The 16,626-nt window shown below is 40.3% G+C and overlaps 1 protein-coding gene across 9 annotated transcripts in view; it reads right to left on the bottom strand.

Moving 5' to 3' along the window:
* Positions 1–16,626, bottom strand: part of SLC9A9 (solute carrier family 9 member A9) — a 660,636-nt gene that overhangs the window by 560,577 nt on the left and 83,433 nt on the right. For 8 of the 9 annotated variants that reach the window (XM_067737585.1, XM_067737587.1, XM_067737582.1 and 5 more), the window contains one exon: positions 14,427–14,509. The exons of the other annotated variant lie outside the window; for it this stretch is intronic. The gene's annotated coding sequence lies outside the window, so the exon portion shown is untranslated. The remainder of the gene's footprint in view (positions 1–14,426; positions 14,510–16,626) is intronic. 9 annotated transcript variants of the gene reach the window in all.

Genomic DNA, 16,626 nt, shown 5'->3' with positions numbered 1-16,626 from the left:
ACTGAAATTCTTTTGGGGGCAATCACACTGAGGACTACTCCAGGTACCCTCACTACATGACCCCAGTGCACTCCCGTAACAGTGCAGCAGCAGAGGAATGGCTTTCTCCCTTGGGCACATGATGAACTTGTCTGTTATTTTTTGAGGAATCATCCTTTATCAGCAATCCAACTCCTTAGCCCGCAGCCTCCTTTTCTTGCTCTCCTCCATTAGCTCAGCAATGTCACATGGAATAAGTTGGAAAAATTAATCACTTGACAGAGGACTACCATGGGGAAGATAACTTCTGTGGCTTCCTGTCTGAATCAGTCAGAGTGTGGCTGCAAGAAAAGGAGCTGAAAGGATACAGTGTAGGAAATTGGGTGCTTCCGTTAGTGGTGTAGGGGCTGGAGGAATTACTCCCAAACAACGTCATGCAACAAGCCCTCCAAGATAGCTGCAACCTCTGACACGTTCGGAAATGTGGGGCTTCAGGAGTTGACGTTTGGGTTGGTTGACCTCAAAACCCACTGCCACCTACTGCGATCCAGGGATCAAGAAGCTGCAGCCACTGCCCTCCACATCACAGCTGCCTCTCGACACACATGGAGCTAGTGAAGGGATCCAGAAAAATCTCAAAATCCTCACAATGATGTTAGCCAGTAAGATCCAAAGCAACAGGAAGATGGCACCCGTCTCACGTCCACCTTAAAGACTCTGCATAAGTGCGTCAGATTAAAGAGTTAATCTGTACCCAGAATACCAGCTGTGTGGAAGTTTAGGAAAGGTAGGTTTCAGTATGCCAGTCTCTGCATAACTCCAAGCACGTGCGGAGGAGTTTGGAACTAAGGCTGAAGGCCAATCTACCATATCCGTAACATCCCACCACTCCCAAATATGGACGGAGACAGGAACCAAAGGGCAATAGAAAGGAGTCTCCCATTAGCATCTAACTTTTGGCTGGGACTTGCTCACACTTGATGAATTTAACTTGAATGTAAGTTCCAGTGACAAAGACTTAATTTAGGATAAATTCTACAGGATATCTGATCTGATGTCTGGAATATAAAAGCATTATTCATTGAGGACTCATTTTGTGCCAGCCACTATTATTAGTACTTAGCATGTAATTTATTAAAACCCACAATAACCCTGTATGGCAGGAAATGTTGTTAGCGCCGGTGTTCGGACGAGAAAACTGAGGCACAGAGAGACTACTTGCTAAATGTCATAAAGATGCCAGTGGTGGAGCCACATTGAGCAGAGCCATCCGGCTCCAGAGGCCAGGTTTCTAACAACTATAATGTATTGCTGCTCCATAAAATTAGTTTACATTTAAAGCCATACTGGATAAATTTGCCCTTCACAGTCTCCCCTTCGATTAACCATTAACATCCTGCTGGCTCCCTAATCAATTGATCTTGATGATTTTTATTGAAGATCCAAGATGGTACCATTAGAAGAATTCCTGTTCAGCTAATCCTATTTGACACTGATTCCCATCATAAAATTAGACCTACCTTTTGCTTGAGATTCTGAGATTTAAACTCACGCAGAAAGCAATTTATTATTTTCCTAAGAGTTCCCCCAAAGTCAAAAGTGAGGACTACTCATTTTGCAATTCTCTCTTCTCAGAAAATAGCCCCAATTCTCTGGAGGAGCCCCTAGGGCCAAACATTATAGAACCCTCCCTTTAGGCACATTTGATTGGTCCAAAGTTGTTTATAGGATATTGAACCCTGTAACTAAGAAAAGAGGCTTAGTTCTTCTTAAAGGGCCAAGTTAGGAATTGGGAATTGGGGAAGCATACCATGCAAATGAAGCCAAAAGACCTAAGAGAATGATATCCAGGAAAAAAGAAGCAGCAATGACCAACGGGTGGGGAGAAACTGATATAGAGAGAGGAAATTGTGGAAGTGACCAATCTGATTCTAGCTGTGCCCGACACCAAGCTGTATCCCTGCCTTTATTTCATGAAAGTGCCTCAGAGGTCTTCTCAAAGGCTTCCAACAACTTCCCCTCTGTTCTAGTTATTCATTCATTGCTGTGTGACAATAAACCATCCAAAACTTAGTGGCCTAAAACAACGTATCATTTATTTTGCTTATAAATCTGCAGTTTGGGCAGAGCTGGGAGGGGACAGTCTGTCTCTGCTCTAGTCAACACCAGTTGAGGTGGCTTGAAGGCTGGGGGCTGGCTCACTTAATCCCAAGTCTGGCAGTCGGTACTGGCTGCCACCTGGACCTCAGTTGGGGCTGGGGTGGAAACACCTTTACAAAATCTTTCTAAGGTGCTACTTGACTTCCTCACAACAATGTAGCTAGATTCCAGGGGCAAGCGTCTGTACAGAGAAAGAGAGACTTGAGCAGCTATATCACCTTTTATGAGTTAACCTTGATATTCAAATAGTCATCACATGGTTCCAGGCCCACCCAGATTCAAGAGGAGTGGCAGCATCATATCGTAAGAAGACCTCGTGAGATGGGATACATTGATGTAGCGACCTTTGGAAAATATAATCTGCCACATCCTCTGTAAAGTGATATCGTGTTACTGTGATGGAATAAATATATGTTTGGTCTTTGTCTGTGGTTCCTGGCACACAGCTCCTAAAACCTTTAGAATCTCTGGAGCCAAAGGGTGTCTCTTGTATGCTAATGAGATGACTGCTGACTGAGGGCCCCTAGATAGCTTCGGGATGGGGTCTGGTTGCCAGAAAGACCAAGGCACTACTTGAGGGTTGGAAATTTCAGTGCCATTGCCTAACCTACAGGAAAGGGACAGGGGCCAATGACTGAGTGATTCCTGAGTTACACCCTTTATAATAAACCAGTAATCGTAAGTAAAGTGTTTTCCTGAGTATTGTGAGCTGTTCTAGCAGATTATCAAACCTGAGGAGGGAGTCATGGGAACCCCCAATTTATAACTGGTTGGTCAGAAGTAAGGTGATCCGGAACTTATCAATACAATTGGTGTCTGAAGTGGGGGCAGTACTACCCTGAGAATGAGCCCTTAATCTATGGGGTCTGTGCTAACGCTGGGTAGTTAGTGTCAGAATTAAAATGAATTGTAGAACACCCAGTTGATGGCTGAAGAGTTGGAGAATTTGTTGGTGCTGGAAGAACACCATGCATTTTATGTCAGAAGTGTTGTAAGCAGAAACAGCTCACAGTTACTTAAAAGTGTTTGCTACTTACAAACAAAAGTGTGTGTAAGATTTAAATAGATAATATATTTGTGTGGTCCAAAATTCAAACAAAAATTAATTTGTGTATTTATACACAATAGTATAGTGAAAAATGTCACTCCCTCTCCACACCCGAGACCTCCAGGTGACAACATATGCCATCAGTTTCCTGAGCTATTTTTTGCTACTATAAGAAAATGCTGTACATAAATAAAGACCTCCCCTTCAACTATTCTATACATATAGTAGCCCCCTTTCAATACTTTGCCCTTTTAACTTATATTTAGAGATCATTATGTATCTATGTACATTTTCTCAGTCTTCTTTTTAACATCTTTATTGAAGTATAATTGCTTAACAGTGTTATGTTCGTTTCTGCTGTATAACAAAGTGAATTAGTTATATGTATATATATATCCCCATGTCTCCTTCTTCTTATACCTCCCTCCCACCCTCCCTATCCCACTCCTCTAGGTGTTCAAAAACCACTGAGCTGATCTCCCTGTGCTCCGTAGATGCTTCCCACTAGCTATCTATTTTACATTTGATAGTGTATATATGTCAATGCTACTCTCTCACTTCATCCCAGCTTACCCTTCCCCCTCCCCATGTCCTCAAGTCCATTCTCTACACCTGCATCTTTATTCCTATCCTGCCCCTAGGTTCACAAGAATCACTTTTTGTTTTTTTTAAGTTCCATATATATGTGTTAGCACACAGTATTTGTTCTTCTCTTTCTGACATACTTCACTCGGTATGACAGACTCTAGGTCCATCCACCTCACTACAAGTAATTCAATTTTGTTTCTTTTTGTGGCTGAGTAATATTCCATTGTACATATGTGCCACATCTTTATCCATTCATCTGTCAGTGGACACTTAGGTTGCTTCCATGTCCTGGGTATTGTAAATAGTGCTGCTGTAAATAGTGCAACATTGTGGTACATGCCTCTTTTTGAATTATGGTTTTCTCAGGGTATAATGCCCAGTAGTGGGATTGCTGGGTCATATGGTAGTTCTATTTTTAGTTTTTTAAGGAACCTCCATACTGTTCTCCATAGTGGCTATATCAATTTATATTCCTACTAACAGTGCAAGAGGGTTCCCTTTTCTCCACACCCTGTCCAGCATTTATTGTTTGTAGATTTTTTTGATGATGGCCATTCTGACCGGTGTGAGGTGATACCTCATAGTGGTTTTGATTTGCATTTCTCTAATGATTAGTGATGTTGAGCATCCTTTCATGTGATGGTTGGCAATCTGGATATCTTCTTTGGAGAAATGTCTATTTAGGTCGTCTGCCCACTTTTGGATTGGGTTTTTTGGGTTTTTTGATATTGAGCTGCATGAGCTGCTTGTATATTTTGGAGATTAAGCCTTTGTCAGTTGCTTTGTTTGCAAATATTTTCTCCCATTCTGAGGGTTGTCTTTTTGTCTTGTTTATGGTTTCCTTTGCCATGCAAAAGCTTTTAAGTTTCAGTAGGTCCTATTTGTTTATTTTTGTCTTTATTTCCATTACTCTAGGAGGTGGGTCAAAAAAGATCTTGCTGTGATATATGTCAAAGGGTGCTCTTCCTAGGTTTCCCTCTAAGAGTTTTATAGTGTCCAGTATTACATTTAGGTCTTTAATCCATTTTGAGTTTAGTTTTGTGTATGGTGTTAGGGAGTGTTCTAATTTCATTCTTTTACATTTTTCATTCTTTGTAGTATAGTGTGAAGTCAGGGAGGCTGATTCCTCCAGCTCCATTTTTCTTTCTCAAGATTGCTTTGGGTATTTGGGGTCTTTTGTGTTTCCATACAAATTGTAAAATTTTTTGTTCTAGTTCTGTGAAATATGCCACAGGTAGCTTGACAGGGATTGCACTGAATCTGCAGATTCCTATAGGTAGTAGAGTCATTTTCACAATGTTGATTCTTCCAATCCAAGAACATGGTATATCTCTCCATATGTTTGTATTGTCTTTAATTACTTTCATCAGCGTCTTATAGTTTTCTGCATACAGATCTTTTGTCTTCTTAGGTAGGCTTATTCCTAGGTATTTTATTCTTTTTGTTGAAATTGTAAATGGGAGTCTTTCCTTAATTTCTTTTTCAGGTCTTTCATCATTACAGTATAGGAACACAAGAGATTTCTGTGCATGAATTTTTATCCTGCTACTTTACCAAATTCATTGATTAGCTCTAGTAGTTTTCTGGTGGCATCTTTAGGATTCTCTATGTACAGTATCATGTCATCTGCAAATGGTGACAGTTTCACTTCTTCTTTTCTGATTTGGATTCCTTTTATTTTTTTCTTCTCTGATTGCTGTGGCTAAAACTTCCAAAACTACATTGAATAATAGAAGTGAGAGTGAAAAACCTTGTCTCATTCCTGATATTAGCGGAAATGGTTTCAGTTTTTCACCATTGAGAACGATGTTGGCTGAGGGTTTGTCATATATGGCCTTTATTAAGTTGAGGTAGCTTCCCTCTATGCCCACTTTCTGGAGAGCTTTTATCATAAATGGGTGTTGATTTTGTAGAAAAGTTTTTCTGCATTTATTGAGATTATCATATGGTTTTTATCCTTCAGTTTGATAATATGGTGTATCACATTGATTGATTTGTGTATAGTGAAGAATCCTTGCATTCCTGTGATAAACCCCACTTGATCATGGTGTATGATCCTTTAATATGCTGTTGGATTCTGTTTGCTAGTATTTTGTTGAGGATTTGTGCATCTATGTTCATCGGTGATATTGGCCTGTAGTTTTCTTTTTTTCTGACATCTTTGTCTGGTTTTGGTATCAGAGTGATGGTGGCCTCGTAGAATGAGTTTGGGAATGTTCCTCTCTCTGCTATATTTTGGAAGAATTTGAGAAGGTTAGGTATTAGTTGTACTCTAAATGTTGGACAGAATTCGCCCATGAAGCCATCTGGTCCTGGGCTTTGGTTTGTTGGAAGATTTTTAATCACAGTCTCACTTTCAGTGCTTGTGATTGGTCTGTTCATATTTTCTATTTCTTCCTGGTTTAGTCTCAGAAGGTTGTACTTTTCTAAGAATTTGTCCATTTCTTCCAGGTTGTCCATTTCATTGGCATATAGTTGCTTGTAGTAGCCTCTCATGATCCTTTGTATTTCTGCAGTATCAGTTGTTACTTCTCCTTTTTCTTTTCTACTTCTGTTGATTTGAGACTTCTTCCTTTTTTTCTTGATGAGTCTGGCTAATGGTTTATCAATTTTGTTTATCTTCTCAAAGAACCAGCTTTAACTTTTATTTATATTTGCTATTGTTTCCTTCATTTCTTTTTCATTTATTTCTGATCTGATCATTATGATTTTTCCTCCTGCTAACTTTGTTTTTTTTTGTTCTTCTTTCTCTAATTGCTTTAGGTGTAAGATTAGGTTGTTTATTTGAGATTTTTCTTGTTTCTTTAGGTAGGATTGTATTGCTATAAACTTCTCTCTTAGAACTGCTTTTGCTGCATCCCATAGGTTTTGGGTCGTCATGTTTTCATTGTCATTTGTTTGTAGGTATTTTTTGATTTCTTCAGTGATCTCTTGGTTATTTAGTAGTGTATTGTTTAGCCTCCATGTGTTTGCATTTTTTACACATTTTTTCCTGTATTTGATATCTAGTCTCATAGTGTTGTGCTAAGAAAATGTACTTGATACGATTTCAATTGTATTAAATTTACTGCGGCTTGATTTGTGACCTTATATATGACGTATCCTGGATAATGTTCCATGAGCACTTGAGAAGAAAGTGTTGTTTTTGTCTTCTGTTGTTTTTGGATGGAATGTCCTATAAATATCAATTAAGTCTATCTGGTCTAATGTGTGTTTTAAAGCTTATGTTTCCATATTTATTTTCATTTTGCATGATCTGTCCTTGGTGAAAGTGGGGTGTTAAAGTCCCCTACTATTATTGTTACTGTCAATTTCCCCTTTTATGGCTGTTAGCATTTGCCTTATGTATTGAGATGCTCCTATTTTGGGTGCACAAATATTTACAATTTTTGTATCTTCTTCTTGGATTAATCCCTTGATCACTGTGTAGTGTCCTTCTTTGTCTCTTGTAATAGTCTTTATTTTAAAGTCTATATTGTCTGGTATAAGCATTGCTGCTCCAGCTTTTTTTTGATTTCCATTTGCATGGAATATCTTTTTCCATCCCCTCATTTTCAGTCTGTATGTGTCCCTAGGTCTGAAGTGGGTCTCCTGTAGACAGCATATATATGGGTTTTGTTTTTGTATCCATTCAGCCAGTCTGCATCTTTTGGTTGGAGCCTTTAATCCGTTTACATTTAAGGTAATTATTGATATGTATGTTTCTATTCCCATTTTCTTAGTTGTTTTGGGTTTGTTATTGTAGGTCATTTCATTCTCTTGTGTTTCCCGCCTAGAGAAGTTCCTTTAGCATTTGTTGATTTGAGGAAGAGAGGAACCAAACCAATAAACAAATCCACCAGTGATAATAAGCACTAAATACTAAGCTAAGATAAACATAAAACCAGAAACAAATTAGATGCAGAAAGCAAACCCCAAGTCTGCAGTTGCTCCCAAAGTCCACCACCTCAATTTTGGGAACTTTTGTTGTTTATTCAGGTATTCTTAAAATGCAAGTTTTATCAAGTTCATTGTGGGGATTTAATCTGCTGCTCCTGATGCTGCATGGAGAAATTTCCCTTTCTCTTCTTTGTTTGTACAGCTCCTGGGGTTCAGCTATGGTTTTGTCCCCGCCTCTGTATGTAGGCCACCTTCAGGCATCTATTCCCCACCCAGACAGGAGCGGGTTAAAGCAGTGGCTGATTAGGGCTCTCCTGCCCACTGAGGCTGGGGAAGGGGAGGGGTACGGTAGTCATGATTGGAATGCGGGGCAAGCCTGAGGAGGCAGAGGCTGGCACGATGTTGCAACAGCCTGAGGAACGCCATGTGTTCTCCTAGGGAAGCTGGACCTGGATCATGGGACCCTGGCAGTGGCGGGCTGCACAGGCTCCCAGGGGTGTGTGGATAGTGACCTGTGCTTGCACACAGGATTCTTGGTGGCAGCAGCCTTAGCGGTTCATGCCCGTCTCTGGGGTCTGAGCTGATAACCACGGCTGGCGCCTGTCCCTGAAGCTCGCTTAGGCGGTGCTCTGACTTCTGTGGGCACCATGGGAAGGAATCCCCTCTCCTTGTGAGCCCCGAAACAAAGGTCTCCTGCCTCTCTAGCAGGTCCAGACTTTTTCCCAGACTCCCTCCTGGCAAGCTGTGGTGCTCCAGCCCCCCTCAGGCTGTCTTCACACAGCCAACCCCTGTCCTCTCCCTGGGGTCTGATCTCCAAAGCCCAAGCCTAAGCTCCCAGCCCCCACCCATCCTGGTGGGTGAGCAGACAAGCCTCTCAGGTTGGTGAGTGCTGGTCAGCACCGATCTTTCGTGAGGGAATCTGTCCACTTTTCCCTCCGCACCTCTGTTGCTACGCTCTCCTCCATGTCTCCGAAGCTTCCCCTCTGCCCACCCCACGTCCCCGCCAGTGAAGGGGCTTCCTAGTGTGTGGAAATGTTTCCTCCTTCACAGCTCCCTCCCCGAGGTGCAGGTGTCATCTCTATTCTTTTGTCTCTGTTTTTTCTTTTTTTTTTTTTTGCCCTACCCAGATATGTGAGGAGTTTCTTGCCTTTTGGGAAGTCTGAGGTCTTCTGCCAGCTTTCAGTAGGTGTTCTGTAAGAGTTGTTCACATGTAGATTTATTTTTAATGTATTTATGGGGAGGAAGATGATCTCCACATCTTATTCCTCCGCCATCTCGAAGGTGTCCCCCTTCTCAGTCTTTTTAAGGCTGCTTAGTATTCCAATGTAGGGATGTAGTATAATTTATCCAGCCCCTGATCTATTAATAAACATTTAAGATTGTTTCCAATAAAGCTATTAAGAGCAACTCTACAATAAACTTCTACATCTGTCTAAACCATTAGCCAGATTTATCAAGAAAATAAGGGAGAAGATTCAAATCAATAGAATTAGAAATGAAAAAGGAGGAGTAACAACTGACACTACAGAAATACAAAGGATAATGAGAGATTACTACAAGCAACTCTATGCCAATAAAATGGACAACCTGGAAGAAATGGACAAATACTTAGAAATGCACAACCTTCTGAGACTGAACCAGGAAGAAATAGAAAACATGAACAGAACAATCACAAGCACTGAAATTGAAACTGTGATTAAAAGTCTTCCAACAAACAAAAGCCCAGGACCAGATGGCTTCACAGGCAAATTCTGTCAAACATTTAGAGAAGAGCTAACACCTATCCTTCTCAAATTCTTCCAAAATATAGCAGAGGGAGGAACACTCCCAAACTCATTCTACGAGGCCACCATCACTCTGATACCAAAACCAGACAAAGATGTCAGAAAAAAAGAAAACTACAGGCCAATATCACTGATGAACATAGATGCAAAAATCCTCAACAAAATACTAGCAAACAGAATCCAACAACACATCAAAAGGATCATACACTATGATCAAGTGGGGTGTATCACAGGAATGCAAGGATTCTTCAATATACTCAAATCAATCAACGTGATACACCATATTAACAAATTGAAGGAGAAAAACCATATGATCATCTCAATAGATGCAGAGAAAGCTTTCGACAAAATTCAACACCCATTTATGATAATAACCCTCCAGAAAGTAGGAATACAGGGAACTTTCCTCAACATAATAAAGGCCATATATGACAAACCCACAGCCAACATGTGTTCAACGTTGAAAAACTGAAAACATTTCCACTAAGATCAGGAGCAAGACAAGGTTGCCCACTCTCACCACTCTTATTCAACATAGTTTTGGAAGTTTCAGCCACAGCAATCAGAGAAGAAAAGGAAATAAAAGGAATCCAAATCGGAAAAGAAGAACTAAAGCTGTCACTGTTTGCAGATGACATGATACTATACATAGAGAATCCTAAAGATGCTACCAGAAAAGTACTAGAGATAATCAATGAATTTGGTAAAGTAGCAGGATACAAAATTAATGCACAGAAATCTCTTGCATTCCTATACACTAATGATGAAAAATCTGCAAGTTAAATTAAGAAAACACTCCCATTTACCACTGCAACAAAAAGAATAAAATATCTAGGAATAAACCTACCTAAGAAGACAAAAGAACTGTATGCAGAAAATTATAAGACATGGATGAAAGAAATTAAAGATGACAGAAATAGATGGAGAGATATACCATGTTCTTGGATTGGAAGAATCAACATTGTGAAAATGACTCTACTACCCAAAGCAATCTACAGATTCAATGCAATCCCTATCCAACTACCACTGGTATTTTTCACAGAACTAGAACAAAAAATTTCACAATTTGTATGGAAACACAAAAGACCCCGAATAGCCAAAGCAATCTTGAGAAAGAAAAACGGAGCTGGAGGATTCAGCATCCCTGATCTCAGACTATTTTATTCCCCCAAATACTGTCTAAATATACATGTCCTCAAGCAGTATATGAGAGTGCCCTTAACAACTAGCCAATGATGAATTGTATCCTTTCTTTAAAAAAAACTCTTCATAATTCAGTGGTCTTTTTTCTTCTAGTCATGCATCCATTAATTCATTCATTCAAAAAAAATTTAGTGACGGTCCGCTCTGTGCTAAGCACTGTTCTGAGTGATAGCGATAAAGTTCCTGCTCTCACAGAGGGCTAGGGTGTGAATAAGGTCAGAAATGCATCCAGAACCAGATGGCATGAGGCTTTCTGCACCATGGCGTGTACGGCCTTTGGATTTCATTTTTAAATGTAAGGAAAGCCATAAAGAAAATTCAGGTAGAGCAATGACATGATCTTGTTTACATTTTTAAAGGATCATTCTACTGCTGGTAGTGAATAGCACATAGGCAGACAAGAGAGGCGTCCATTAGCCTAAATTGCTATGCTTTTGGGCCCAGAAATTGGTAAGTGGTTTGTACAGGGGAGGTGGGGTACAGGCGGTGAGAGGTGGACTCTGGATTATTATATGTAAAAGTGTTTTTTTTTTTACATAATTATGTTTATTAGCTTCTTATTTGTTATTTTGTTGGAGATATATTCCTGGTTGTCATTTAACTTTTAAATTTGTATACAATTTTTGATGTACAGATACTTAACAATTCCATGTTATCAAATCAATTATTTTAATGCTTCATAATCCTCTCTTGCCCTGAAATTTTCTTTTTTTCTGGTTTATGAAACATGATATTAAAACTCTAACTCTTTTTATCACAGTTTCTTCTGAAGCCTAAAAAGCTCATGACAAAAGAAAGTGCATGGCAGGTGCTTCTACATTCCAAAGTGGGATGCCTAAACTTCAGTGACTCAGCAGCACTGCAAAGAAATGACAAACACCAGTGTGTGGCCCCTAGCCAACTGTAGAGAAAGGCCTACAAGGACAGACGATGAAAAAGCCAAGGGAGGGTAGCTTTCTTTAGAGAGAGTTGTCAGTGTGGGTCCCACACCTAGTCTGAAGGGAGAAACTGGGGACTCTTCCCTTTCACCACAATCCCAGTTGGGGGCTTCTAGGAGGCCACTGTGAGAGCCTGGTGCATAGTTCCCTGGTATTTGGGAACACAGTGGTCCAGAGTAAGACTCAGGTCACTTACCAGTAGTGATCCATGGCCTCAGAAGGCTGTGTTTGGGACGTTATTACAAACAAAAGGGCTTATTTCTTAGGAGCCGATGCAGACAGGCACGGTCGTACAGAGGTGTTTAAAAGGGACCTTTGACAGTGACCAATCATCCTGATTTGTCCAGGCCTGTCGAAGTTTTAGCGCTGAAAGTCTCATATCCTGGGAAAGCCCTCAGTCCCAGGCAAACCAGGGTGGCTGGTCACATTGCCCAAGAGTTATGAAAAAAGAGGCAAAACAGCCCTCAGGAGAGGCTAAGGTGGGAGGCAAGAACCAGGCCAGGAGGAACTCTGCCCCTCAGGGGATCTGCAGTGGAATGGATCCAGCAGGGGCCTGTTAGGGTAACCACCCCCCACCCCAAAAACTTTTGCATAATAAGAATCCAACTTTAAACATCTGTGACAGCCAGGGGGAGCGAATATCAGAGGACCTCTGCCTGTCAGTTAGAACTTTCTGCCCCTTACCACTCCTACTTCTATGACTGAATGTGACTAGAGTGACTTATTACCTAAAAATGGTTGAATAAATGATGGGACCTATCTGCCTAGGGCAGCTCTCAAGTACACAGGAGAAAAAGGGGCTGATGTGGCAGGTTTCCCAGGATGGCAGTGAGAAAGTATGCAAGTGATGTCGCCTCCCCTCTTCCAACGTCACAGTCACAGTGAGTCACAGGGAGATGGGGGTCTCACTGGATTCTTCCCCACCCAGAAGCCAGTTTTGCAAGGGTGCATTTGTCAAGTTCTAGATCTTCTTTTCTACGTTTGTATATTAAGCTCTGTTTAGAGCTATATTTGATTCCTTGTTGATCCTTATGGAAATGTGCTATTTCAATTATTGGAATTTTATTGTATGTAGTCGCATGTTTAGGCTTCAAGAAAAGCTTTGGAAAAATCTTACAAATTCTCAATACTCAGCTCATTGGGATTTTACCTGAGATTGTATTAAGATACATTAATCTTATGAGAACTGACATTTTATTTATTTTTTAAAAATATTTATTTATTTATTTGGCTGTACTGGGTCTTAGTTGCAGCACGCAGGATGTTCGTTGCTGCGTGTGGGATCTTCGTTGTGGCATGTGGGATCTAGTTCCCTGACTGGGGATTGAACCCTGGTCCCCTGCATTGGGAGAGTGGCATCTTAACCACTGGACCACCAGGGAAGTCCCTGACGAGACCCGACATTTTAAAAAGCACGGTCTTTCCAAACTGTCCAGATTTAAATGATAGCTTTACCACTTGCAAGTTATGTGGCCACCGGCAAGCTAGTCTCAAGGCTCAGTTTCCTCATTTATAAAATAAGGCTAATAATCATACCTACTTCAGAGAGTTGTGGTGAGAGTTAAAATGAGTTAATAAATGTAAAATGCTTAGAAAAGTGTCTAACATGTAGTTAATGGTATATATTTGCTATATTATTATTGTTGTTATTATTATTATCATCATCACCATCATCATCACCAATATCATCATCATTCAGAGACAAAGTATGTATGGTTGCTTTATACAGGGTCAACTTAGCTAAGCTGGAACTATGCTTCACTTTCCTCTCCTGTATGGTTCTGCTAGCGTTGGCCAAGAGAAATGTGTACAAGATTTGAAGAGAAGAAATGAAGCAGCATCTGGACCTATGGCTCTACCAGTTAATGCTGGACCTCCTCCTCCAGCTCTCAGAATCAGCTTCATGTGCCAGGTTCACATTGAGGTTGGAGGTGATAAGAAGAAGAAATGCAATTTCCAGTCTTTCCCTGCTCTCCCCCACTTAAGACCATCTTTCTTTCCCATTTGCCAGCTCTGCTGACATGAGGCCAGCACCAGATGCAGAAACAACTGCTGTACATTGATTTCTCAACTAGTTCCCACAGTTGTGTAAGGTCCAATCCTTGAATAAATCCCTGACTCTCATCACTCGTAATGGTTCTGCTTCATTGACAGAACCCTGACTGGTAAAATGTCTCTCCATTTATTCAATTTTTTCTTTATACCTCTCAGTAAAATATTGTAGTTTTCATCATGTATGCTTTACACATTTCTTGATAGGCTTATTCTTAGCTATTTTATGTCTTTTGTTGACATTGAGAATGGGATCCTTTGTTTCCATATCGTGTCTTCTAATAGGTAAACTTAGAGAAATTAATGTTTTGTATATTTTATATGATATCTGGGCACTGTAGCAAACTCTTATCAGTTCTAGAAGTTTTTTCAGATACTCTTTACACCACTTAGGAAAGGAGAAAGTACTGGAAGTACTATAACTATGCCCTTCACCCTTAGGCATATTTCAGCCTGTTCCACCATAACTCCTTTATGTTCCTTTTCCATTCTTCCTTCTTTTTCACCCTGGCAGGAAGTGTTTCTCCCTCCTCCATTCTTCAGCAAAAATCTCAAGCTTTTTTCAGTTGTTCTTTGGAAAATGTTTATAAAACTCTCCCATGATATTCCCCTGTTGAGAAATAAAAAGCAACTACCCTCCAGACTCCCAATTTCTCCCAGTTTTACCCAGCCCTTGGAATGGATTATCCAGTTCAGCCCACATTAAAAAGCCCTTAGTGTTTCTTTTCAGCCAGTGATAATCAGATCAAATTGCAGACTTGAAATGTAAATGACCCTGAATCTGAATGAACTCACCCCTGGTGAAATTTCAGCCCCACAGAAAATTGGGTCTGCTTCAGTCGGAAGATCCAGTACCGAGCCGAAAGAAGACAAGAAGGCTAAAAAAGGGGACAAAGATTAAATAAGCAAATCATAAACACTTAAGAAAAAGAAAAATTTTCCTCAGTCCATGAGCCTATTAAAAATTCAGTTCTTAATGACTGGAACACAACAGCACTGCTTACATAAAAAGGGCTATTCTTCATACACAGCTCCTCTTAGCTGAATCACTGAATCACACAACACAAATCATACTGTAAAATGTTGTAAGTTAAAAAAAAAAAAAAAGAATAAATGGTTTTGCTGAATGAAAGTACTGTGCTTCCTTTAAAAGAGATGGAAGCAAAAACCTTTCTATTCACTGGGACCATGGGCCAAATCAGGCCCAATACTTTTTATTGTATGGGTTGCAGGCTAGAAATGGTTTTTCTTTTATATTTTTAAATTGTTGAAAAAGAAAAACATCAAATGAAGAATCATATTTTATGACATATGAAAATTATATGAAATTCAAATTTCAATGTTATTAAAAGATAAACTGATTCATATTAAAAACTTTAAGAGTTTATTCGAACAAAAATTGATTCAAATGGGGCACTGCCAAACCAGAAGTGGTAAGGACAGCTCTGCTGACAGGAGCTCAGGAAAGACTTTTATAGAAAAGAACGCGGAAGCAAAGAAAGGAAATTATTGATGGGTACAGCTTAAAGCCTAGTTGGCTGTTTGCGATTGGTTGGCCTTAGGTTTCAGTTTTGTACATTTGTGGTATTTATAGGCTTAGATTTGGGTTTGCTTGTGCAGGCAGTCACAGCATTAGGGCTACCTCAGCCTAGTGGCTTCCTTGCTTAATTAATTTAACAGTGTTCATAATACAATTTCATTCAACACAGCCACACTCATTTATTTACATGTTGTCTATGGCTAGTTTCACGTTACAACCGGAGTTGAGTTGTTGCAACGGAGTATGGCCTAAAATGCTTACTAACTGGTCCTTTACAGACAAAGTTTGCTGACCCCTGGGTAGACTAGTTTCAAAACCTTGGCACTATTGATATTTTGGACCACTCCCTAACCACCCTTCCATCCCTTATGAAAAAACATCTCCAGACATTGCCAAATGTCCCCTATAGGGCAAAAATCCCTCCTGGTTGAGAACTGTCACAGACCAAGCCCACTGGGGACTGAGGTGGGGGGAATAAGATGGAATCTAGGGGATAAAATCTTACACCTAAGTTATGGATTAGCATCCCCAGCACAGAACCACTGCGCCCCATACCCCAACTTGGCAGACCACGTGCAGAAGCACTGCCCACAACACTGCAGTTCAAGGTGGCCACTGCATGCTGTGTGCAGAGATGCTGTGCCCAATACTTCAGTCTGGAGCACTGTGAGCAACATGACTGCAAGGACCCATAGAAACTCCATCCATCCCTCCCTCCATAGCAGAGAACCCTATAAAGAAGCCCTGCCAACATGTACTCTAGCGAACACGTACTCTAGAGTCAAGCTCGCACCTCTCCATTCTTTGGTCAAAGGATAAAGCTTTCCTTTGCTTCTGAATGGAGCTTGATCTCATTCTATTTACTTGATTGACACTGGGCAGAATGCTTCTTGGGGGCCGACTCAGACTCAGACAGGTCGGTAACAGAACCACTGCTGTAAATGATGAAAACACCCCCCCCACCCCAGTAATTTTCACAAGGCTATAAGGATGATTCAGGTTGCTAAAGACAAAAAGGAGGAAGGAAGGGAAGGGAAAGAAAAAGGAAAATGTTACTTTATCTCTTGCTGAGTTTTTTGAATACTATTTTTAACTTTAAAACTCCCCAAGCAAAAAATGTATAATAGTGTTTAAAAATACAACTCACATGGACTCTAGGTATGCAGAGATTGTAAAGTTACTTTTGGTTCTCAAGATATCAGCCTTCCTCTCAGCAGCCCCATCAATATAATGTAGCACCTCCTACTTTCAAAGACTCCTTACATGTTAATTTTCTGATAAACTTTCAGTTGTATGTGGAAGTTGCTACACATTTATTTTGCTACAGGCCCTGGGCCTTATTTCTTTAGGTTCCAGAAAGTTCTATTATGAAAGACAATTTCCCCAGTCCCTTCAGTGAGAATTCACTCTGTGGAGAGTCTTTTCTCTCAGATTCTTTTTGGTTTAACTTTGTTG

This window comes from Pseudorca crassidens, chromosome 5 (assembly GCF_039906515.1).
Source record: "Pseudorca crassidens isolate mPseCra1 chromosome 5, mPseCra1.hap1, whole genome shotgun sequence".
In the NCBI taxonomy this organism is placed as follows: Eukaryota; Metazoa; Chordata; class Mammalia; order Artiodactyla; family Delphinidae; genus Pseudorca; species Pseudorca crassidens.
The sequence above is the reverse complement of the archived record's forward strand: the minus strand, read 5'-3'. Positions and strand labels throughout refer to the sequence as shown.